This window comes from Columba livia, chromosome 2 (genome assembly GCF_036013475.1).
Source record: "Columba livia isolate bColLiv1 breed racing homer chromosome 2, bColLiv1.pat.W.v2, whole genome shotgun sequence".
NCBI lineage: Eukaryota > Metazoa > Chordata > Aves > Columbiformes > Columbidae > Columba > Columba livia.
In genome coordinates, this window is record NC_088603.1 from 41,300,905 (window position 1) to 41,327,513 (window position 26,609).

A 26,609-nucleotide genomic window follows, 5' to 3' on the forward strand; every position below is an offset into this window, starting at 1 on the left:
AATCAAGTACAGCTTGCCAGATTAGTATCTCTATTCAAAATGAAAATTAGGACTACAGTAAGAACAGCCACCTTCACCTGTTCAAGAACAAATTACCAGAAGAACTTTCTGACAGCTGGTGGGGAAAATGGCAGCTCACAGATGTTGTTTTATCTTGATTTCCCCCCCATGAATGGAAAGGATGATCACAAAAAGAAACAAGGAATTTTAGATAATATTCTGCTTTATCCAGAATAACCAAATGTGGTATCTGGAAGGTGTTTAACATGTACTTAGGTTTCCTTGCCATTATTTTCCCAATTGCATGATCTAAACTAGTCAGACAATTCAAACTCATCTGGCTTACATTCAGATTACATCTACTTTTAATTCCTAATTTGAACAATACTTTCAAATTTCTCATTATTATTTGCTTAACTAGTATATAGCTAAAATACATAAAACTTGTCTGATTATTTTAGCTAGTAAAATGACACCAGGCACATGCCAAAGCCCAACATTTAAGAAGCCTTGCTGGAAAAAATAATATCAAAAAATGAGGATTTAATTGACTAAAGACTTGGGTCCCCAGCAGCCTGAAGAAAAGTAACACTGATTTTTACAAATATTCTTGAGAGAATTTGAAGTGATACAACAGAGAATTTAATTATGCTATTCTTTCCCTTCATCCTCCCTCCCTCCGTCATCAGTTAATTTGAAAACAGGTGGAGCAAAGAATTTACAGGAAAATGCTCCGTATCTCTTGAGGTCGTCAGGTCTACCTGCTTATTAACAGTAAAATGTAGGAAGGAATGCTAGATGCAGAACCTAAAAATCAGTCACTGTAAATGGAAACACCAATTGCTGCCACCCCAGAGCTATTTTGAGAATGGCATAAGATGCTGATGAAGCCTTGGCATGTCCGGAGCAGGACTGGGTAAAGCAGCCGGGAAACAGCCGCCCATTCGGCTCCTGCTTGCACACCTTTCCTTGCACAGGAAGGCTGATCTAGGGACGAAGTCCCAGCTCAGATCAGACATCTCGACAGCCCTGCATCCCACTGAGAGCACCTGCAGGGACAAAGGCTTCAGCCTAAATTTAAATCACTGATCCAGACTATCACGGTGCCTTCCATGGGAATGCCTGCATGTGGAACATGTTATCATTGCTCCTGTGTGTCTGAACAGACTCAGAAGTCTCACGTTGGATTTTGGGGTCTCTATAATAAGAAAGTCCAGGAAAAATAAAAAAGGAAGAGACAGCACAGTATAGGAAAGCAAATGAGTGAGATCACGCAGGCACAAATAGAAAACAGATTCAGCTGAGAAATGAAATAACCAGAGGATGAACTTATTCCATCTGTCATCCACCTTTAAAGCCCTGCAACAGAAAAGACTGTAAGATTCATGGCTTTCACAAGTCTCCAAGTGACTCCAAAAAGAGCAAGGGTTCTCTGCCAAAAATAGTCAGCCTTTGCCCTTCTCCAGAGAGTCAGTCCTTGGCTGGCAAACCTCAACCACTGTGATAGCCAGACCTGCACATGGATGAGGTCACTGGCCACGATCAGCACATCAGCACATGTGGTGCAGATCTCAGTGCACATGAGAGCCAGCTTCTCCCCTCACATATGATCCCTCCTTCCCACAAAACAGTGCAGTACCACTGTACTCTCTCTTCTTCTCTCCCTGCCCCACCACCATCTCCTCCTTGCTCTTTCTCCCATAATTTCCTCTTACATTAGGACTGACCACAAGGCACAGTGCCATTGTATTTGGGCAAAGTGATCCTGGGCTCTGCCCACCTTGAAAAGACTAGTGGAGGAGGAATAACTTGGACTGTGTGCCAAGACACTGAGCGAAAACAGAAAAGTAACCACCACTCTCACTGAAGATTCAGTGAATCACCTTCCCTCTCTCAAAAGAACTTGTCCAAACAACAAATTACCATTTTAGCTGCACACTCTTTCTCTTTCTCTAGCAGGCTTTTGTCATATGTGCTGTGCACAGACACTGAATTTTCAAATGCTTTGCTTACTTTTTTTCTTTTAGTCTTCTCCTCCTGTGCACCCTTAGCAGCAAGTATATACTACATCTACCAAACAACTAAGTAGCAGAGATCCCTAGACTCAAAGTGCCAGATCAAACTGTTTAATGCTGGGCAATGATTTTCTGAGTTTAGTTAGGCCACTCAGATTTATACACCTCTACCTATAACATTCTGAAAAGTCTCTTCCCATAAATGCGTATATATCCAGGGTACAGCCTGAGCGATCACCTGAGATCATCATTCATTCCTCCACGCCTACAACATCCCTGCAGATGGCTCCCCTGAAAATTCTAAGCTTTAAGGCAGTGTTCTCTGTACATCACCTTCCTTCTCCCCATTCCCCAGGAAATTTCAGCCTTCTTGTGCCAGCATTCCCAACATTAGACTTGTCCCAGTGGCACAACATGAATCTATCAGGACAAAGAAGCTAAAGGAAAGGTGTTGATGCTCACTGCTGCTTTTGCCATAGCACACTGGCATTTTCAGTCTGGTCCTAGGAGTACTAAGGCTAGATGGAACGCATTGCCAACCCATGGCCACAGTAAATACCGAGACCTCTTCACAGTGGTCCTAGGAGTACTAAGGCTAGATGGAATGCATCGCCAACCCATGGCCACAGTAAATACCAAGACCTTTTCACACTGGTCCTAGGAGTACTAAGGCTAGATGGAACGCATCACCAATCCATGGCCACAGTAAATACCGAGACCTCTTCACAAAGACTGAGTTGGTTTGAGAAGCATACTTGAATACAGGAAAAAAAATGTTTAAAAGGAATGTGGGCAAGAGAGGCCATTCACACAAAAAAAGCCTCACTTGACTGGATCACTGAGCTTGCCCAGGAATGAAGGCAACATACACAGGAGGAAAGGTATCGGTGCTCAGCCTGCAGTCAACACCCAGGTTCATATGCTGTTTTCTACAAGGAAAAGCTGTGCGTAAGGTCACAAGGCAATAAATCATACTTCATTTTGGATCAGCTTATTGTTTAGGACACAAACACACAGAAATATCAAAGGCTTTTTGAAATTAACAGTGAGCGATTATGTGAGGCAAACATAATGAAAGCACAACAGAGTCGCTAGCTAGGGGTAGAGAATATTCAGCCAAAACCTTGCTCAGACTCCCACTGAGAACAACGCAATATGGAAATAACCAAAATTATGTATCAGAAGAATGAAGATTGAAGGCTTTCTGCTAAGTTATTTTTTTTCTTGAATCATTAATTGCAAGCCAGCTTTTTGTGTCACAATAGCATTTCAATTACTGATCTTTTATATGATAAATTTTCTGTACATTTTTTAGGATAGACAAAAATTTTATAATTATTCTAATATGTCTAGTAGTGATAGTTATAAAGGACACTAAGCATTTGGTCCTCCATTTGCTGTTATAAAACTCAAACTAGGCAATTAGATGATAAGCAATTAACAGGTTTAATACCACATGTGATTAGCTGCAGTCATATTAAGATCGAGCGATTCTTAAGCAGGCTAAGTGGATTATTTAATTAAGTGATATGCATTTCAGCAGAACGCACTGGATAAGAGTGTGTGCAGGTTGCATGCATGCTGAAAAGAAAGTGTTCTTGCAAATTCAGTATAGACAGGTGAGAACTGTGACACAGCCTGTTACTAAGGATTATCCAATACTTTCCACAAGATCCGATTTTCACTTGCTTATAATTTTGCCAGACCAATTGTTTGGACTCAAACTTTCCATGCTGGATGTGTGCCTCAGGCTATTTTTAATTACATCAGTCAAAATTGTTCAATGATTTCTAAGATAAAAGGCAAGAAAAAAAACCCATTGGTTTACAATGAGAAAATAATATCTGATAGCTCCTCTTTCAATAATTCAAATATTCTTTGTGTTCTAAATAGGCAGAAGGTGTTTTTTATTCAGGGAAGTGGCTTTTTCCAGGCCAGTCAAAACCAGCTGAGATCTGATGACACTTCAAACCTCTGCAAACTCGGTGAGAGGTGCTGGGAAGGGAGTTTAATGCTGGATACCACTGACAAGCATCATCCTCACAGGGGGAGAGGAAGGTGAGATGCCTTCCCTGCCATTGCTGCTGCCTGTGCTGCAGCTGGGGATCATGTGGGGCTAAGAGCAGGACCACGCTGAGCCATGGTCCTGGGGGAAAAACTGCTGAAAAGAGGAAAAAGAAGGTATACCCGGCCCATAGACCACATGCAGGGAAAGTAGAATCCCCTGAAGAAGAGGTTTAAAAGAAGAAGATTGAATTAGCTGACTGAAGTGACATGGCTGATGAATTTACAATGAAGGGAAACAGCCAGAGCAGGTCATGGGTGGGATACAGCGTTTGACTTTGCAAATTCTGTGTGTTGTGTGTACAGCACTCAAAGAAGAATAAAATGCACTTAAGAGGATATCATAACATGATAACTCAGAAGTGGACAATGTAAAGCTATCGTTCTCACATATCAACTATAACATGCTGCTCCTAAATATTTACCCACCTCACTGCAGGTATCCTGTTACTTATAGACTCTAAGCATCCTCATATCTGCAGTCAGAAATAAACCTCTGTTTATCAGAAGATCCCTCTTTTAAAGGGTTTATAAACTTAGCCCTCTGTTTCCATGATAAGAAACCTACCTATAAAAAAAATGAGAAAAAATATTTGAAGTACCTCAAATGGCAATCAGGCAGATAGATCTTACAGAGTTTTTTAAGGCAATTCGTGCCTTTGAAAATCTTCCTTCCTTCCTTACAAACCCAGCTACAGACAACTTATTTTCAGCAGTCCTGTGGAGAGGACGCTGGTGCTACCAATCATGACTGACAACAAAACGTTAAACAAAACCCTTTGGAAAATCAGTGTGTTTATAGCCACTGTACAGCCCAGCCCTCCTCTCCTGTAGCCAGCTGCTACCCAGCCCTAGTGGCAGCACTGTGGGCAAATCCTCATGTCCCTGCCTTTGGGGCAGCCACCGTGCAGCCCCAGCTCCAGCGAGTTGGCTCCAGCACAGATGGGACGTGCCAGCACACCCAAGGTCATTGCCAGAAGGCGAAGTCCTGAACTGCTGTACATCACAGGACAAGCACTCTTGCCACAGCCCAGGAGGATTTCTGAAGGTTTTAACTGAATTCTGCAGTGATTTTTTTTTTAAGCAACCGCGAGAAAGGAACTGCAAACATTGGTTAATCATTTACCCTTCTTCTGTGGGTTGCTCAATACAGGTGTTGCTCTTGCAACTACACCGTGGTCCAGACTCAAAATGGAACGGAACAGGGCAGAAAACCTTCTGTGACTGGGAGTTCGAGGTCATACCCAGAGATTATACTGAGAAATATACATAGAAATGTATTAATTTAATTTACTAAATACAACCACTTTCTATGTTCTTCACCTGCCCTCCTTTCAGCAGTGAATTCCACTTTCCACAGCTAGCTCGTTAAATGATGAATTAGTCTAAAAGGCAGAGGATGCAAAGCAATGCTGGACCCTGCTTTTCTTCCTACCCTGTACAATACCATCTATTCCCATAGATATAAACTTCAATACCCATTATGACAACACTATTTTCATTGATTATGTGCTTATTAACGCCAACTTTCCTTCAGTGAAGAAAATCACCTTCTCCCAGGAGACAGATGATTTGCAATTTCATAATAATTGTGGTGCCTCTTAAGTAGTTCTAATTTTAACAGGACAAAGTACATCTTGTTTTACAAGGATGGTGGAACCATTATACAACACAGCACTACAACCTTTTCAGAATGCAAGCATTTCCTTAGAGACAGAAGAAAAACAGATCTAATTCTCTCAGTATTATTGTTTTTGTTATTATTTAAGAACAGAAACATATTGAGACTTTGTGTACTATGCATTTTAGAAGACAAACATATGCAAACAAGAGATTCAGAAAAGTTAGGACCTTGAATAATTTTCTTCCATCATTTTAAAGTAAACTATTAGATAACATTTGAAGAATTTTGGTGATGAAGAGGAACACAACTGAAACTTCATAAGAGATGTAGCTGTCAAAAACAGATCTTCTACTCCTCAGTCCTGTTTCTCCATTGCATAAGAATATTCCCATTAGTGCTGGCTGATGTGGCAAATGCTCCCTATAATGTAGCAGAAGAGTGGCCTTGGTGGATATGCAGCTTCTCCTCCCCCCGAGTTCTGGATCCATTCAGTTTTACCACTTGTCACTGTCATGCATTTCTTCCCTACAAAAATTAACTCTAGAGCTAGCAGAGCAATCAAATAAAATTTAAAATAACTTATGCTGTATCTCCTTGATTTATATTTTATCTAATTGCTAAACAGTCTACTAGCGACTTGCTAGATCTGGTGCAGAAGTTACCATCACAAAATTATGACAAAATATGTGTTGATGCACATAAAATGAAAAGAATTGCCTCAGAAAAGCAACACAAAGCACCAAGTGAATTGGAAACAGTCTGTGAAAGGCAGAGGGCATGCACTGTAGCTCTTTCATGCTCTGGTTGTTTTTTGTGAGCTTGATTTATGTATAATTAACCTTTTTTTCCCCCTGCAAATAATTTCATTTGAAGCTGTGCTATCTTTTCTACTCCTCATCCTCCTGCCACAGCCACATCAAGCAGTCCAGCTTAAAACAGTGACAACTGAAACCCGTTGCCACAGCAAGAGTACAAACTCCCTGTGTCAGCATAAGATCCCACTCCCTTGTCTCCCTCCTGCTCCTCCTATCATCACAAGATTGAAAGAAATTAATAAACTGTAACCCTCAGTCTAATAGAGCCTTGGCCAAAATTCAAGCTCCATAATTAATTACATTCTGCCTCTCCAAATTCCCACACCAGGCTGATTAAGAGAAATAACTCTTCTTTTCCCCTCCTAGACAAGAAGTTTTTATATGGCTAATGGATGCAGCATTCCACCTCTGAGGGAGCCGGGAGGTTAACTGGAGAAAAATAAGAGATATTTATAATACTTGGATAAGAAGACAGCAGCAGATGAAGAGTATTGTAATAAGTTTCAAGTGCATGTCAACCCAAAAGCTAAATCATTGTTCTCTAATTACACTTTCCATCAGGGAATAAAAGCACAGATGATCACACAGGACGGGCAGCTGTCAGGACTTGGTGTCTAAGGGACTGTAACACAGACTGAATGATTTGGGATAGGAGAGTACCTGAGACAGTTTGGATGTGGTTATGAAAAGCTGATAAATCAGTAAGGTAAAACATTTAAATATAGCACTAGACCTCGATAAAACACAGATGGCATCCAAACCGTTTCAGTCTGAGGAATATGGAGCATTAACATTATACTATGTTCTTAGCTATAAAACAAATCACTACCTCATGCCACTATTCAGTAAATTACCAATACATCAAGAGAAGGAAAACTATTATCATATCTGAGCTATGCAAATAACAAACCACTCATCGTGCTGAGATTATAATTGGAATTTTCTTCTGAGGCTAAAAGATGAACAATATAACCTTAAGCAGCACTCTCATAAGATTTTATTTATTGCATATTTCATGCATATTTGTAAAGGACCTAATTAGCTTCTTTCCCTTCTGGTACAAAAGAATGTGCATCATCAATTTAAAAAAAATCACAAGGCAAGGCTACTGTGAAGGGTCTTGCTAGTATAGCATGTATTTCACAGTGACAAAAAAACCAGTGCAATTCTTTCTGAATACTGGATATATCATCAATAAAACCTATTTTGTTCATTCCTTAATCTGGTCTGTGTCATATTTGCTGTGTGTGCACTGCTTTACAGATGCCATGTACCTGCAGTCTAGACGCTGTGTCTGTGCAAGCACAAGACGTTATTAATATATGGTGACAAACTATTTTTACATTGATCAGATTACTATGGAGAATATACACAGTGGATATTGCCAAAAGTGTAGGATTGTTCTCCATGAACCAGACAGTAACTTTCAATCCTGTTTCTGTTTAATTTTGATTTCTAAAAACTCTTCCAATTCTAAATCAGAAGCAGGGTAGTTTCAATCCAGCCTCGCTTGAAAGCTGTTGCTGGAACAATTAATTCAATTGTGGTCCAGCTCTTCATTCATTCCACTCATATTCAATTGGTAAGGTGTAAGGTCCCCACATTTTTATTCAAATAAGGTCCAAGATACTACAGGTATAACATGCACTGCACACTGTGCCCATGTCCTGAAGCACTGTGTGCATGCTCTTGAGATTTACTCCAAGAAGTTCAGGCACCTAAGGCTGGGTCACCTACCTCCACGTCAACACCACACTGACTGGGCAGAGACTCAGGAAAACAGCTCTGGTAGATTAATTAGTATCATCAACTTTTGCACAAGAAATTGATCTTCAGCAGTGGAAATACTGGGCTATTATATCTTGGCTGAGAGAAGCAATACAAATGTTTTCTGAGCATAGAAATGGTAAGCAGAAATTTTGTATGAGTGCTTCCTTTATTCTATATGAAGTTTAACATAAATTCTGCAAGAAAAAAAAAAGTCACAATAGTTTTACATCTTGGCACTTTAGATTTCACAAAAAAACCCAAGAACATATACACAAACTTCTACATTGTTTGATTTATATGCATTTTATAAAGAAAAGTCTAAATCAACCTGTGCATGTAAACACACCTACAAACTACGGCAAATAACTGCTTGTCTAAATACACTACTGTCTGTTACCAGGTGGAAAGGATGGAGCCCTCAGACAGAGATTTCTCCTTTGCCAGTGTCTGCTTTAAACTGGGACCTGTTCTCAGAAGTGTCACTCACGTATGTCCAAAGACCTGTAAACCTACAGCTCCCAGTGCAAGAACCCAATTCACATGAACTTTCTTCCTTCTGATCAGACCTGTAACTCATTGCTATACAGACACTTTACATTAATTTCAATTTCTTAACTATTCACATCAATGCCAGATATGGTGAGACCACAACATACACTGCCTTCAAAATGCTTACTGGAACTTTCCATGTCTTCAGTAAACAAGTAGCGGGAGTTAATTCCCACCTTTTGTTGAGCTGTAATATAGTTTCATCGATTTTGGTGCAATTATTTTCAATTTGTACAGATGACAACCAAGGGAAATGCAGTATCACTGAATGGGTATTTCACTTTTATTTTTCACCCAAGTGTGGACTTCCCGATGTTTTTTTCTTTGCAAGAGGTGCTTGCTTATTGTACCTCATCATTTGCTTTAAAATGGATTATCACACAACTGTATTGTAAGCATGGCCATCAATATCGTGGTTTTCTTGCTTTCATCTTTATTATTCTCATCTAGGAAAGATTTGCAGTACACAATGAAAGAGCCCCAATACTGTTGCAATGGCAAAACACACAAAAAGCGTCACAAATCACAACACCGTAAATCATGCTTCCTTCCTTCTCTTGGTCACAAAATGTAATTACAGCTGAATTTAAGCACAATGCACCAATTGTTCTCACAGTACATGGAGCCTTTTATCTACAGATCCTAATGCTGTTCAGAAGCTTTGAATTTAAATCTGCAGACTCCCCACAATACACAGCTAAGAGAACTAGATTCTGTGATTAACTGACTATCATTGCAGCAGCACATCTAAAAGAAGTGCTTTACTTGAAATAGTATTCCCAGCTGAAAGAGGATTCATATATCTACTATTTCAGACAACGTACTAAACAACCCTCTCACTCTCATCCAGCAGCTCAGACAGACTCCAAGGGGGATTCACCCTCCTAAACTTAGGGTGATCCAAACAGTCTGAAAATAATGTTAAAAAGTTGTTAATTCACCTAAGCCACCCTTAGTTCTACCAGGGTATCCTGAGCAGGAGGAAGGAGGCACCAGGAGCAATGTATGCACTCCTGTGCGAAAGACACTTCAGAAAAATCTGCTCAGAATCAGTCATATTCTCAGGGCTCATGTGAAAACACAAACCGTGCTACAGAGGGGAAAAGAGCCTGCTACAATCACATTTTTCAGCTCACATCCAGGTGGTCTCTTTGGGATGTTGGACTTCTCCAATTTTAACATTTAAAGGAAGGAGGGATTTGGTTACCCCTTAATGTGTTATGCAGACCATAACTCTTAAATAATCAACTCATATATAGATCCTGAATACAGAGATACAATATAGATATACAATTGTCATGGTTTAACTCCACTGAAACTCACTGTTGCTCTAAGATTTCCAGAATACCTGAGACACTGCTGAATCTTAGGAACTTAAGTAGCAACAGACTGATGTGTTACAGGTAGGTAGGATCAAAAAGTTTTCTTGACTTCAAAGAAGAGACTGTGCCCTGGTTTTGGCTGGGATAGAGTTTATTTTCTTCCTGGTAGCTGGTATAGCACCGTGTTTTGGATTTAGAATGAGAATAATGTTGATAATACACTCATGTTTTAGTTGTTGCTGAGTAAATCAAGGACTTTTCAGCTTCTCATGCCATGCCAGGTGCACAAGAAGTTGGGAAGGGACATGGCTGGGATGGCTGACACCCAATGAACAAAGGGTTATTCCACATCATGCAATGTCATACTCAGCATCTGAAACTGGGGGAAGAAGGAGGAAGGGGGGACATTCAAAGTAACTGTTATGTGTGATGGACCCTGGCTGTCCTGGAGATGGCTGAACACCTGCTTGCCCACGGGAAGCAGTGAATGAATCCCCTGTTTTCCTTTGCTTGCGTGGGTTTTGCTTCACCTATCTCAACCCATGAGTTTTTTTACTTTTAGTGTTCTAATTTTCCCCCATCCCACTTGGAGGAGGAATGGGGAGTGAGCAAGCGGCTGCGTGGTGCTGAGCTGCCAGCTGGGATTAAACCATGACAGACTGGAACATCACCTGGAAAAACGACTCTTTGGTAATCTAACCCTAATGATGAATTCATTTTACTACATATCCTTTTAATGTGTCTAATTCAGTTCTCCATTTCCTCATTAATTTTTTTACCCTTTGTCATAGGTTGTTGTTAGTTAACCTGACTGGCTGATAGCACTGTGAATGAGAATCAGTTTTGCAGATTTCGACTGAAAGACAACTACTGATAAAAGAAAATATACGAAAGATCTCGATCCAGACCATCTTGAACAGGAATTTTAAAATGGCTCACACAATGAAGGCATTACATTACAGCATTACTGTATATCACACACAGTACAGAAATACTGCTTACATTTTGGTTATTGACATGGTAAATTACCAGTCTTGTTCACTGTAACACATACTTTTAAATTATCTCTTCAGTTTTATCAGCATAACTAGATTTACTGCACACATGTAGACACCTGTTTTATAGAACAACCAACTGTGCCAGAACGACCATGCTGGAATCCTCTGGCTCTCATTCAAGAGGAAATGCATTGCAAGCTTTGCTGAACCAGCCTAAGAAGTCTTCAGTTTTACAATAAGGAGATCATCAGCCAAAGTAAAAGACATTTTATCATTTTCTAACCTCTGAGTCAAAAAGACTAAGGAAAAAATATTAAGTTTTGGTCATTTGGCCATTATTACATGACATGACGACTAAGGCTAACACTACATTTCTTGTTAGAAGTGGTCAGTCTGGTCCCAATCAAATAAACATTTAAGTCTCATTTATAATGGATGAAAAAGTCAAAGGCATGAAAATGGGGAAAAAAAAAAAAAAAAGAAAAAAAGAAAAAAAAATTCTCAGATTAATTTAAATAACCACACTCTACTCTCTGTTTCCAGGTGCCCACAGGAGAAACCATTCTAGAGCCACTGCTGGAAGCCAAGTAGGACACCCTCTGTGACATCTCAAAAATCAGTGGACATCAATGTGTTGGCAGTTAAACTGAGATGTTAGTTACATTCCCCAGTATGAGACTTCAATCAATCAAAGGCATGCTTAAGGATTCAGGTTTGGTGTTGAAAAGCCTTTTCTGTTAGCAGTCCTGTGGGAATAGTTAATGACAGTAATTCCTGGTGGATTCCACACACACTGCACCACTACATGAAAGGATACTTCCAAAAGGTTTCTGTGACTCTGCCTACCAAGATATCTGCCTTGATCAATGCACACTTTGGTGCTGTTGTAAATGGACTGGACAGTATCTTTCCACATGCAATAGTTTAATAAAATAAATCAAGACTCAAAGTTCAAAAACTGCATTCTGCTTGCTTTAGTCATTGTTCTGAAACCTTCTGATGGGGAAAGATTTTATTCAGGCCATGTTTATTGTGTACAGAAGATAATCTACTAGATAGATTTCAAGGTCATCTTCAGCTTTGGAGGTCAGTTACTCCAACTCTACAGCCAAGGTCTCGCAGCAAGCCAAAATTTCCTTACGAAATTCTCAGTGATTAAGAAGAGTATGTACATGCAGAACACTCAATAATGTTGTCTCCTGGCCAAACTAGTTGGGACAGCCGCTCTTCACATTTGTAACTTTGTTTAAATATTTCACCACTATGGTACAGAAGTATGGTATTAATACTATCACTTGTTCAAAGTCAGAATTATTCAGATAGAGGAATATAGGGAAATACAGCCTTTTTATGGTGGGGTGTCATGGCCTTTACCACACACATTCCCAGTTCTTCTGGTAAAGGTAAACAATGCTAGGCATCCAGAAATCATGTCAACAGTGTTACTATATTGAAGACTGAGCCAATGGATTTCCCTGTAGAAGTTCATAAGCATGGAAATACATTTTCATTCCTACTAAGCATGAAGAAGTTTTGTTTATTTAGTGCTAAATGGAACAATAGATCAATCCGGTCTCAGGGCAAGACTAATTTCCAGAGGTCTGGAGAACAAACACCTCAGTAGACAAGAATTTTGATGTCTCTGTATGGGAGGAATAACCCCAAACCCAGGAGAGGGTAGGAAGGAAGGCATCCTTGAGGTATAGTTATTAAGGGACATTGACAAAAAATGAGACAAGCGGAGAAGATGCTTTTGGGTAAAGCATTGCTAAAAGTATGTGTGTAAGGAAGGTCCTCTAAAAGCATACTAAAAAAGTTTTAGTGGTAGTGGGGTTTGTTTGTTCTTTTTGTCTGTTTTGTTCAGTTTTTGTTGTTTTGTTTTTATTCCATCACATTAAAAAAGAAAGCCCTTTTTCCTCAGCATTTCTGAAGGTCTTAAGGAGTAAATTTTAATACAAATAAACTGACCACTATAAAGAATAAGATGACTGTTACCTATTGACCACTGAATGGTCCAGAGACTGCAGCGACTTATCTCTAGGAATTATTTGCTTCAACCTTAGGCAAACATTTTCAGTTTTTCTCTTTTTTTTTTACAGTGCTCACAGAGAAAATTGTTACTGATCTATTGATATTTCGAAATTCAGATCAGTAAGGAGCTTTGCTTATGTTTTAGACTTCATTTGTCTTTTGCTTTTAAGTTTAATTTATTTTATTCTCCTCCTTACTTTTCCCTAGTAAGGCTCTTTATTAAAATTTCATGTCCTTTTCTATACGATTTAAAAAAAAAGACGCATGTTATAACAGTAGAAGAGAAAACCTGAGCAGACTGCCCACAATACTCAGATTGCTTTTGAGAGCTACAACAAGAGCGTTATTAATAAATTTAGCAATGAATAGTCACAGCTCTAAGAATTCTCATTATCTGGTAGTGCTTCAGCTAACAAGTGCGATAACAAGTAGGCCAACAATATCATTTTTGAATGGCATTGTCAAACAATTTTAAGAAAATATTTTCATCCGACTGTTCCTTTTAAGAGTTTAACAGAAACTTGAAATGGGAAGGATTTCTTTTCAAGATTTTTGCTCTGTTGTGAACATGCAGTAATGGTTTTAGTGGTCCTGCTGAAAAGAGTTTCAAATTTGGTATTTGCTATAAAACTGCAAATGCAAATCCGTGAACTTCTCAAAACACAAGAAGAAATAAGACAACTGCAATTCGATACTTGGTAACTCCAAGGAGACCTTTTCCTTTCTCTACAACTGCAGCTTAGAAATGTCATTACAGTCACAATAGAATTATTACTCATTTTGCACTTCTACACATGGGGGGGTTATGCCAGAAGTCAGAACCCCTGACTCCTAATACATTTTCTGACATTCATAATATGCAACCAACATGAGATCCTTCGAGCTTCCTCAAGCATAGCATAGTAAAAAAATAAATGAACACCTATTAAACTAGGTAACTAAGTTCTGATGACAAAAACAAAGGTTTGATACACTTTCATAGAAATTATTTCTCCTAAAATACACCAGAATATTTTTTGTAAATAAAACTGCGGTATCAAGGAGTTCAGCGAGAACAGGATCTTACAGTTCAAGTTTTTTGCCTTTCATTCAACAAATAATCCTTTGCCCTAAATAACAAGATAACACTACATTAATCTGCATTGCTCAATTAATTTCGCAAAGTCTGTTCAGCTATTTCTAGTGCACTCGATCTGCACCTTCTTGGCCATCCAAGAGTCGTGCACAATCCTGACAACAGGGAATGGTGAATCCATTGTCCACGATAGTGGAAAAACCAGAAAGCAGCACCACGTTTCCAACAGCATCTGAGAAACTTCATGGAGTCATAGCAAGGTCAAATATAATCACAGTCCAAACCTAGATCAAAGCCTGCGATTTAAGCAGCTGATCTGGATCTATGGAAAAGGTAATGAATAAACACTGACCCTTTAACTGTTTAGGGCAAACAACATTATTGTGTTCCCATTTAATCTCATCTGTAAACAAATGAGTCTCAAAAATGGATCTCTGTTTCAGAAAAAGCATTTCTGCCAGCTGCAACTGAAATGACTAAAATCTGAATACATTCAGAGATCAATAAAACCTTCAGCAGAAAATTCAATTTTCGTATTCAACTACCTGGCAAGTATCTCAAGAGTAACAGCAGTCTATCTCTTGCTATAGTATGCAGAGAATGTAGATCTTTATAACAATATACAAAATCATATGTGTATGTTATTACTATATATATAAAGTGGCTTTTAGATCACTGTAAATTTTTATTAAAATAATGAAATTGCTAGTAGAAGTGCAGACAGATAACATAATGTAACATTACCTTACTGATGTATAATTTGAATGCCGCACAATCAAAAGAAATCTGTCATAACACCCCACACACTACAGTATAGTCAAATGCTTTATTCTTCCTGTCAAACAATTAACTGCTTCTCTTTTATCACTGAAAGTGAGTGTATAAATATTATGCTAATGTGCAACAAAATGACCTGGAATTCAAATTTACATTGGGGCTGAAAATTCGTGGCTAACATTGATAACCTAAACAATCTTCTACTCTGGAATAATTAAGTAACTGGGGGGAAAATTAAAAATCACATGCCCAAGCATAGGTCAGAGTCCCTGCAAAGCTTGCACTTGATTTATTTTAAGCCGCATTCACCTTGCATGAAGCAGTACAGTTTCAAATGAAAACATCAGGAAATCTCTGGGCTCCAAGGATAAAATCTGGCATCAAAGAATTAAAACCAAAAGGACTATTTTAGTTTCAGATGTACTCTTCAGGAACTGAGCTTGTTCTGTGTTTTTGTTACAAGCTGCTGACACCCTCCATGGGAAACATGGTTATTTTAGACTTCTACAGCAAGAGGGCTGGTGATTCCATCCAAAGTGCTGGCCCCGTGCTGGGATGGCCCTTCCCTTTTCCCAGGGGGAAGCAGGAAGCCTGCATACAGCCATGATCACTGACTCATCATCATCATCATCTTTCCAGTGGTGGCAGAGGTTGCCTCCTCTCCTCGCAGCCAGCAGACCTGCCTGCAAACTTTGTGGGATGCCATGAGAGGAGGAAGACTCCGATCCCAGCTGCCCCCCAGCTGCTCTACACACCAGGCAGAGGAAGATCACACAAGACGCTGCTCCCCTCGGAAGTAAGATCTGGAACACAACGTGCCTTGGTTTCAACCTGACCACCCCTTTGTACCGTAGGCAAATCCGAGCCATAAACTAGTGGAAACACAACCTAAGCCTGAAACACTCTGGTCACGGTTCCACCGCAAACCGTAATCAACTTGACATGGGAGATAATCACCTTGTAACGCAGGGACTCGTTAGCAGTTATTTTACATAAATAAGCATCATTTTATTAAAAAAAAATTACAGATAAATGTTAAAATTATGTTGAATCCAAACACTAAAGAAATGCTGAGTTTTTCTTTCCTTAAACATAATGCATCGTATCACAGAATACCAGGTTGGAAGGGACCACAAGGGTCATCTGGTTCAACTTCTCTTGGCAAAAGCACAGTCTAGGAAAGATGGTTCAGCACACTGTCCAGCTGAATCTTAAAAGTGTCCAGTGTTGGGGAATCCACCACTTCCCTGGGGACATTATCCCAATGTGTGCAGAAATGGCCACCACTATGAATAGAGAACGCCTCTTATATGGTGGTCATGAATAACAAAATGCTCTTGGCAGTATTTACTCAGTTCCAATTAGCAGACAGAGTTAAAAAAAAAAAAAAAAAAAAACAAAAAACACTAAAAACCAAACAAAAATCCAACCTCAGATCCAACCTCAGGAACAATAGGAAGCAGTATCACTTCAATGAAAGTCATAATTAAAGCTTTTAACTCAACTATGAAGCTTCACAATTATTTCCAGGACTGAGCAATATCCTGAATTTAGCAGCACTGGCCTTCACTTTCAGTTCCCTGCTGCAATGCTGTTTTCTGGCAGAGAATCAATCCGCAAATCGGAAATATAACACATATGCAATGCAGACTTCAAACAAAGGACCATTGTCACTATGAGGAACCTACCACAAACAATCTTATTACTGCAGTTGTGAATGACCTGACTCACGAAGTGTCTGAAGCAACGATTCAGGCTACAATCACTTGCTTATACATAAAGCACACCTGGCTATTTCACCCATCAAACAGATGCTTAGTAAACCTTGGGACAGTACAGCCAGAGGAAATTAATTCTTCTGTCATTATGTGTTTATCTTTCCCTTCTTTGGGAAAGAGGGACACATACCTACTCCTCCCTAGCATATTTTGCTTTTCACATTAGAATCACAGAACCACAGAATGTTAGGGTCCAATCCCCCTGCCAGAGCAGGAACACCTAGATGAGGAATGTGTCCAGGTGGGTTTTGAATGTCTCCAGAGTGGGAGACTCCACAACCCCCCTGGGCAGCCTGTTCCAGTGCTCTGTTACCCTCACTGAGAAGTTTCTTCTCAAATTTAAATGAAACCTCCTGTGTTCCAGTTTATACCCATTGCTCCCTGTCTTATCATTGGTTGTCACCAAGAAGAGCCTGGCTCCATCCTCGTGACACTCACCCATTACATATTTATAAACATTAATGAGGTTACTCCTCAGCCTCCTCCAAGCTAAAGAGCCCCAGCTCCCTCAGCCTTTCCTCATCAGGTAGATGCTCCACTCCCTTAATCACCTCTGTTGCCCTGCGCTGGACTCTCTCCAGCAGTTCCCTGTCCTTCTTGAATTGGAGGGCCCAGAACTGGACACAATGTTCCAGATGCGGTCTCACCAGGGCAGAGTAGAGGGGGAGGAGCAGAATTGAAATATTCAGGATACAACCCATGCAACCTTACAGGGTCCTAACACTCAGTACTGAACTAGCACTGACCTGTGCCCCAGGGGACATGGGCTGGGTGGCCAGCACCGTGGGTCACCTGCACCTGTCCCAGCACGCAGGTACCGAGCAGCGCGTCTGCCTTTGTGGTCCTCATAAGCATCATGAGCACCACAACACCCGCCTTGCTGAGCATGCTACCGGGATGTAGCAGAGCAAGGCTGCGCTGTTTTTGCATGGCTGCCAACCCAAAAGCCCTCACGGTGCCTTAAAATAATCCTGCTTGAAGAAATGCTGGTGCACAGGGACAGTGCTGGGCAAACCCGGCTGGGGGAACACCGGTTCTGATGGTTCTACTGGCTTTAGAGGGAAAGCTAAGGATTAATACTAGAAAATAAACATCCAGTTACAGAAAATATTCATAGAACGGGGAAAAAAAGGGGCAAGGGAGTCACACTACATCCTTCATAAATAAGAAACCAACTCAATTTAATTGCAGAACTCGGCAGCACCGCAACTACGAAGCTTTCGCCAGCCCCAGACAGCCCGGGCAGGCAGAAGGCCACAAAGTGATACAATGACTACTTAAGAAGAAAAATAATCTGAAAAGTAAGAGAATACACAACCTTTCTTAATACTGTAAATGAAGTTTCTTTATGAACATATTCCCAAGATGAACACACATTTTAACTTGAAATAGAGGGAGTGTTTTGTAAAAGCATTATGTAGATGTGAAGCTACTTTTATGTAACTCAGTTTATCGGAGAAACACGTTGTATCATGTTTTTTAAATATTAAACAGATAAAAGTATAATCATTGAAATATTTGCATATTTTGCAGTATAAAGAAATAATGTATGCTAACAGACTACTTGCTGTCAAATTAGCTTCAAACAAATAAGGAAATAAGAGTTGATTTATTACGATGTGTTTCAGGCTGTAGGGTGGTAAAATTCTACTGACTGTAGTTTAAATAATGGTCTAGTAAAAGTAATTGATAAAACCTATTAGTTTCATAATTCAGAACAGTAAGTGACATGGCACTGTTTATTAAAATAATCTTATTAATTTACCTTGTTCATTTATATTATTTAAAGGACTGACTTCTAAATTGCTATTTCTTAAATCTGCGCTGTAAAGAAGTGTTGACACATTGAGGGTTGCATACCATATCCCTCATAAATAATGAACCTATTGAATCTATTTTAACTGCAAATCTCAGCAGCACCTCTGCCTCAGGACCCCAGGCACCCAGCCACATCCCGTGGTACTTCTCTGCTCCGTTTCTGACCCCACCATTATCATTGGGACCCTTTCCAGAATCTGACAGTTCTAATTGGTATCTCCCAACTTCCATCTTTAATAAACTGCAGAGCAGCTTGTAGAACCTCCCACGGCAATGTTGGCCTTGGTCAGCTAAAATAGTTTTCTCCCCTCCCTTGTGCCTCACCACAGCCAGCAAAGAGGGAGAAGACAGGAGAAGGAAGGAGAAAACAAACTTCAGTGTTCACATACACCAATATGTTTATATGCACATGCATACATATGTATATATATACGTATTTACGTGTATACAGTATATCTAAAATGAGATTTACAAATACTGGATGTATATACAACCAGAAATGAAAGATGTAGTCCTGAATCCACAGAATCATCAGCTGCTTTGGCTAATCAGTTCAGGTTTTGCTCCTGTTTATGAGAAGTAATTTAGGAGCAAAGCAACATATATTGAAGCTCACTGGCAAACCAAATCCAACAGCTGTGGTTTGATTCAGTATGTTGGGTGCATCCAAAACAAGTCTCATGACAGTTCCCCCAGTAAAATCTGATGCCCATGAAGGGAACCGGGAAGGTTTATTCACATCACTGTGCAGTCTGTCCCAGGGAGCAAATGAAATGATACATAGAAAAAGCATCATATACTTTTAATTGTACACAGTAGTAGGATCACATTTAGAGTACTAAAGGGATTTAATAAATCAATTTTAAAACAGTTTCAAGCTTTGTCAGAGATGGCAAGTAGATTAAGAGACAGTTTATTTGAAGTGGTATAGCTAAAGCTATAAAACTCCACATGTAGATATCCCTCAGAGTAAGAATGCCCTGTTAAAATCAATCTACTGTAAACAGAGGTCAAATTAAACCAAAAGAAGACATTCTCAACACAGTACAAGACTGTCAGCATATTCCTTCATAATTCTACAGGTATTTTGGAATGGCACAGACCAACCACAGATCAAAAAAATAGAAAGAACAATTCCCAACTCTGTATTTATATCTATTTTTTCATCCCCTCCCAACAATAAAGTATTCTCCCATAAATGCCGTGGAATTGTAGCATCTCGGATTTCATCTTAAAAATAACAGGAATGTTTCTGTGTAGTAATAATCCTTGTGAAAATATTAGCATCTTATTGTTCCACTTACGTGTCACTTGAAAATAAAAAATTTTAAAGATTTGTGGAAGTGTTAGACTACTGTTTATGCCATGCGACTAAGAAAAAATTCTACAGTAGAGGCATAACCCCCAAATAAAATTGCTGACAGAGTCTTAAATACCAAAAAGCAGCAAAAAGTTCAAAATTTAAATAATAATTAAAAAAATCAAGTTATGATGAAATTTCTTAACCCAGGTCATTAGCTGTGCTAACATTTGCAGCATATTATGGGTATTAAGCAGAAGACATTTTTATTTGAGTGTAAAAGTTTGGGGCTTTCCTCATATGACCTTCCTGGCATATTGCCAAGTCTCAGCTCTTCTTGACATTTAATCTGAACATAATCCCCAAAATCTCTGTGCCATTGTTGGGTTGCATGGGAATGATTCCCCGACAACATACATGGAATTGTGCTGTGAATTTTATTTCAGTCCCCCTACTTTTCCAGCTGTTGAAAATTATTTGCTTGAATAAAAAGAAATAATCCATACCCTTTATTTGTTATAAAACCATATAGTATCTAAAACAGAAAACCAGTTTGGCACTTCCTATTTCAGTTGTTTTTCTACTGATGGCTACCATATTTTGAAGGGAGCAAACTCCAGAAAACAAATACCACTCAGCAGCCGATGAAAACCCTGGTTAATGAAATGCAGTGGCTCAAACAAACCCATCGACTCTAAACAGGAGCAAGACCACACTGCAGCAGAGGGACGAGGGTTCCAGCTGAGGGTACTTGCACTTGACTGTGGTCTTCTGAATGAGAAATTGCCCTTACAAAAAAGCATACACTTAGAGAGATTTTTTCTTATTCAAAGATGCCTCTGATCTCTGAAGCCAACTGCCTTGTTGTCACAAAGACTGTGAAAAATCACAGTGTGCAAGATTTCCACATCTGTGATTTTTGGCAATTATGCAAGGGTAGGGACTGAAAAACTGATGTTTGAACAACACTAATGAAACTGAGGCAATGCAGCCATTTGTCCTGAAGGGAAGTGTAGAAAAGTCCAAAAATCACTGCACCAAGATGAGTGGGGATCTCTCATTGTTTTCTGTGTGCTCAGGATTTCACAACTATTTTTCCCCTGCTAGGTAGGCAAAGCAGCACTGCATTTAATCTTGCTAATGCAGGTCCTAAAAGCATTAAATCACACTGCGGTATGAGCTCCAGTATAGGATGGAGTGAACTACCCATTGACCTGCATACTTAGTTCAGCACCAATTTAAGTATCATTATAGTTCATGTGAGCTAACACTGGTCTACCTACATTTGCTGTGGTCCAGTTTCTGTCTGAAGCAGAGACTGGCTCTTATTGAGACTTCTTACTTCCCAAGCAATGCCAACATTTTCGCTTTCTCATGTAAAGTAAGTAAATAAAACAAACAAGAAAAATTATTCCCTGCAAAAGATGAACTCAGCTTAAGAAAATGTAAAAGGATGACAGATAAAGTAATTTTAAATTTGTTAACCTCTTAATTTGCAACAGAAAGCTTGCTTTGTTCAGTGGACTCTTCTCACTGGGCAGTAAGCCCTTCCCACAAAGACATTTCTGACACAGAATTGTCCAAGGACCATAATTCCATGGGAAAAGAGAAAGTGCTCTGAAGCATGCATTAAAGCTTATTTTATTACCTCTAAGTTACTTCTAATGCTAATGTCTTCATACATGTAAACATATATCCTATTTCAAAGGTATTCCTTTGGGTTGGGGTGCAGAGGACCTTCCAGCTCTTCTGCTTCTGCTGTTTAAGAAGGCTGAACTGCAAGGAAAAATAGGAGTTACTCCCCCAGTCCTCTGTTTCCTACAACAGAGCGGCTTGAATCAACCAACAGCCACTTAAGTCAGTGTTAATGTTTGGTTTAGGCCATGTAAGAGTGAGAAATTGAGAAACATGTTTTCACCTGGCCTTCAGCCAGGCACAGTGCTACCACTAATGAGTGGCTGCTATAACGAGATCTTTTGAAAGAGTCGTAGGTGAGATACGAATCAATGAACACAATGCAAACCCCATCCCCATCTCAAAGAGGGGAAAACAAACCCCAAAACATTGCAGCTTTATCATAAGTATTTTTAGGTGTTGTGGTGCCAGCCTACTGCCAGAGGAATTCACTGCTAGGGAAGGGCAAGGCCTATTTGCAAGGCAGTTCTCCCCAGGGAGATGCATTTCACGGCTCCCAGCCAAAGCCTCCAAAACGCCTCTGGGGGAGCAGTTGGGCTGGAGCTGCCCCATCACGCCCTTCCACTGCAGCCAGATTTGCCTATTTTTGCAGCTGGCACCACCAAAGGCTACAAAAACTTGTAGTCAGCACAATCCCTTCTAGATTGACTTTTCAGCTAATAAATACTGAGACCAGTGCATAGACTGGCAACAACTGTTAATATAATTTACATAGGAGGCTCTGCACCCCTCTCAGCCTTTTTCATAGCAATTTCTGTGTAACTGTTACCATCATGGCCCCCACTACCCCGAAAAGAAAACTCTGCACCAGACCAGCTTGTAAAAACATAATTTCACCTAGCACTGACACAACAAAATCGTTTTTGCTCAGTGTTCCTAATCCCCATGATAACAGAACTGCACACAGAGCATCATGATGAAGAAAAGCTATACTGGTTAGCCCTTCGCTGCTCCAGAGGCATCAAGAACTGGCTTGGGAGCTTAAATCTTGATGCTAAATACATGTCCACTGTGCAGACAATCCTATTGTTTTCAAGCTACTGCTGTAACTTTACTTGCAAATGAGCTGCACAATGGAAGACCACCCTCTAGTAAGCTCACTCAAGCTCACAGGGTTTGGTTTTGTTGTGTTGCTAGCTTGACGTAAAACTCAAGTTGTGCCCCTAATCTGACTCATGCTCAAGGAGAAAAGATCTTAGCACTGTGGAAGCGGTGCGCTAAGTCTGAGCACATGGCCCGTGGGGAGGAGGAAGCAGCTTGATATTGTTGTGGATAACAGCACCGGTGATGCAGTTAGGAAGCAAAAGCTTGTATTTCAGCATCCCCTCAAACGCTAAGCCCGAAACAGACTGATCTGGTGTATAAAATACAGCAGGATTCAGAGGCTCAGGGGAAAATGGCACAGGCAGCTCAAATCCACATCTCTACACTCTTTTCCCCAGCAAAACACAGTTACCTTTTCACTAACGCCTGCTGAGAACAGTCCTCTCACACCATCCTGCCACAGGTGTCATCTGGGAGTATGCTAGTTTGCATGGGCCAAAACCATGTCATGAAATGTGCTAGAAATTAAACAATATGGACAAACATAAGATACAAGTCCTAGTCCTAATTAATTTACCAATGCAGACAAAGCAATGTGGCAGCAGAGTCTTTCAAGACCATCACTGTGGTTAAAACACAAACATCAGAAACAGGGCAGCACAGCAGGACTGAAGACTAAGACTCCAAAGTTTACTCCCATAACAACAACATGATCATGTTAGCATCACAAGAAAGCAGGAAGCACAAATAACTTCTAAACACAAATATTTCTCTGAAAATATAAAGGCTAGAAGATGAGTGCTACAATGGATATCAGGGCGCTGGCAAAGGCATAGTGCGAAATGGATGCTTTCCAGCATTCAGTTTAGGAAGACAAACATTGTTTAACAAATTCACTGTAGCCCCTGCTTATTTTCCAAGCTCCTTAACTCATGCCAAAGGGCTTGGACTTTCTGAACATCCTGTTCTGTTTCCTCCACTGCTAGTCTTAGTCCTCAGTGCTAAATGTCTTTATTTCAGAGTCTCATTTTCTATCACTTTATTCCAAACTCCTCACTCTGTAGGCTTTGTATTATACCTCTGGGTAAGAGTGAAGACAAGAAGATTAATGAGAAGTCTGAACAGCACATTAAGCTACACCTATTTCAAAAGCTTGCTACAGTAAGCATCCCACGGCACTGTGTAAAAATGAAACTACACAAATCGCATTTAAAACTAACAAAAAGTGTGCAGACACTGGTATGCCTTGAAGCATAAATATAAAGATCGATGATTAAATGATTTCAACAATTCCCCAAAGTCTTGGAGTCACATGAACAAAGACCATTTTACCTGTCATTGCCTGGATGCATTAGCAATCTGCTTGGATATAAAGCTGAAGCATCTCCATGACGGCCTACTGGCAGGAAAAATATTCCCTTATGATCAGAGCAGGAAAATAGCTTTAGTCTACTAGCAGCAGCTGGCCCTTGCAGGGTTTTCCTAACTGACTAGAGGCAATGCCTCCTGCACCTCTCGAAGGCAGCTGCAGAACATATTTCTGCTCCTTTCTTTGCCTCTCCACAGCTGCAAGAACTTCAAGGCACAAGTGGTCTCATGGGAGTGACTACAGTAGCAAAGGCTTGGGCAGACAGGAGCATCATCTCTCATCCTAATGACTTTCAGCTTCCAGATCCACAGCTCTTGGGACTCCACCAACACTGCAAGAAACAGAAGCAAAGACCTTGACAGGGCTGATATGCACACTGGGCCTGCGTCATCCACCAGGAGGCATGTACCTCTTGGTCACCACGGTAGGGTGACACAGGAGAAGGCACTTCTCCTGGTATGAGAGGGAACTGCTGCTGCCACTGAAGTGCCAGGGAGCCTGCTGCTGCTGTTGGTGTGGACACAAAACAGTCCACTTGCTTCCTACTTCTCCGCCATAAGATTTCCCACCTTGCCTCCTTCCTCTTCCTTCCCACAGCAGAATTTCAGGCTGAGACCAAAGCATGCAGTCAGAGGTACAAGGAACCAACTGTGACCTTATTTGCCTTAAATAACTGCATTTCTTCACTATTTAGCCACAGTGTCCAAGCAACCATAGGGCACAGCAGATGCTCCTGCGGGAACCTTAGATCCTGACGACACCATCAAAGCAACCCAGTAAGGAACCTGGGTGACCCTGCACTTGGGTCTCAGGTTCATCAGGAGTCGCTGCTGGCTGTCAGTACCTAAGTCATGAGACCATGCAGTGGGCACAGTCCTGCCGTGCTCCAAGACCCCATGTCCTCCATACCACCCTTTTCTAGGAATGCTTCAGCTACTGGGCTGACCCCACTGCTGTCTGGTAAACATCACTCCTGTGTGAAGCTCCCATATAAATACTACATCTTGCCCTACATTTTTGAGGCAGAAATGGCTAAAGCAGTGTGTATATAACCAGCTGGTGCTGCTAAGACTCATTTACCTTTCTTGACATCGTTCAAGATGAAAGAATCAAGTGATGTATTTGTGGCCTCTTTGAGCAGGGTGTGTTGAAAGATCAGCTTTGGCCCACAAACCCTACTGAACAGCAGAGTGACTCATGCGATATTCAGCCTTACTTTAAAACTATCTATTTATTAATATACACAAAAGAGGAAAATAAGCAAAGGTGCAAATGGTAAGTGGACAGTAGGCTGTAGTTTCAAGAGAGTATTGACTCTGGTAAATTAGCTAAAATCAGAGCTACAAACTTACAAAAGGGATGTGGAATATCATCAACATAAGAAGAACCAAAGGTCCTGAACAATGCTGGCACCTTTTGAAACCAACTCAAGAATGTGTACATGAAATCAAGCAAACAGAGAAAGCTGAAGTGAAATATGTTTCACTTTACACAGATGCTTCAGTGAGAAGGCCTGGACAGACAAGTCTTGAAGCGTACGCTGCGTGGGTAAGGAACACTTTCCTCATCACTGGCTTAGAAAACACTTGGATTCCAGAATGGCCTTCTAATCGCCAACAGGAAAGCAGGGAAACTATTTTAAGTAAGCATCACTAAAAATAAAATGGGAGAGGCAATGAAAGAAAAAAGAAAGTGGTCAGTGACAAAGATAGTATATAGATTTTGGTATTTATATTTTTAAGGCTATTTATACTTTTAAAGTTATTTCTACTTTTAAGGCTATTTATATTTGAAAACGTTCCCTTTGAGACACTGACAGGCAGGATTCTACATTCATCAGTCTGGCATTCATTCAGCTACACAGTATTTATAGAAACATGTAAAGGCCAACAGAAACAAAAAAGACATTAAAATTAATTTCTGTCACAATTTGGGGTTATTATCATCATCACGTCACATTCACCTACAGCCACACATGAACAAAACATTTCACAACATTACACCAATACATGTTTTGAATGCTTTGCATTCAATGCTGCTAAAGCAACACAGCACACTGTGAAAAAAATAATGCAACAGTTTGACACGATCTGACACAACTTACATTGACTGGAGATAAGCTCTTTCAGATAAACTTGTGTGGGCTTGATTTCCCAAAGAGCTGAACACCTGATCTCATTCATGACAGCAGCACAGCACCAGTAGCTACGGCATTTGACGGGAAAGTGCAACTCCTCTTGCACATCTCTGAAGTTCCCCAGAAAACACTGACTGCACATCCGGTTAAGAACAGATCACATTCATGAACCCATTTAGAAAACATGAGTTAAGCTGCGCGCTGCTTCTCTAGTAACCTAGAAGATCTAACTTAGTTTCAGAGTCAACTGACTGCTTGCTGCTACAACTGAAATATGTTACTAGCTTTGTTCAAGCATCAACACTGCCAAGCTTTATTAGCTAGCTTTCCTTTCTAGGAGTCCTTTCCCCGATATATTTATTAAGAACTATCTTATCATGCCTCAAGTTTTACTTTGCCAGTCTATTCTCCTAAGATATAGGCTCTCA

The 26,609-nt window shown here is 40.2% G+C and overlaps 1 protein-coding gene across 8 annotated transcripts in view; it reads right to left on the reverse strand.

The window, feature by feature from the left end:
* Nucleotides 1-26,609, reverse strand: part of THRB (thyroid hormone receptor beta) — a 163,091-nt gene that overhangs the window by 90,110 nt on the left and 46,372 nt on the right. The window lies entirely within an intron of this gene.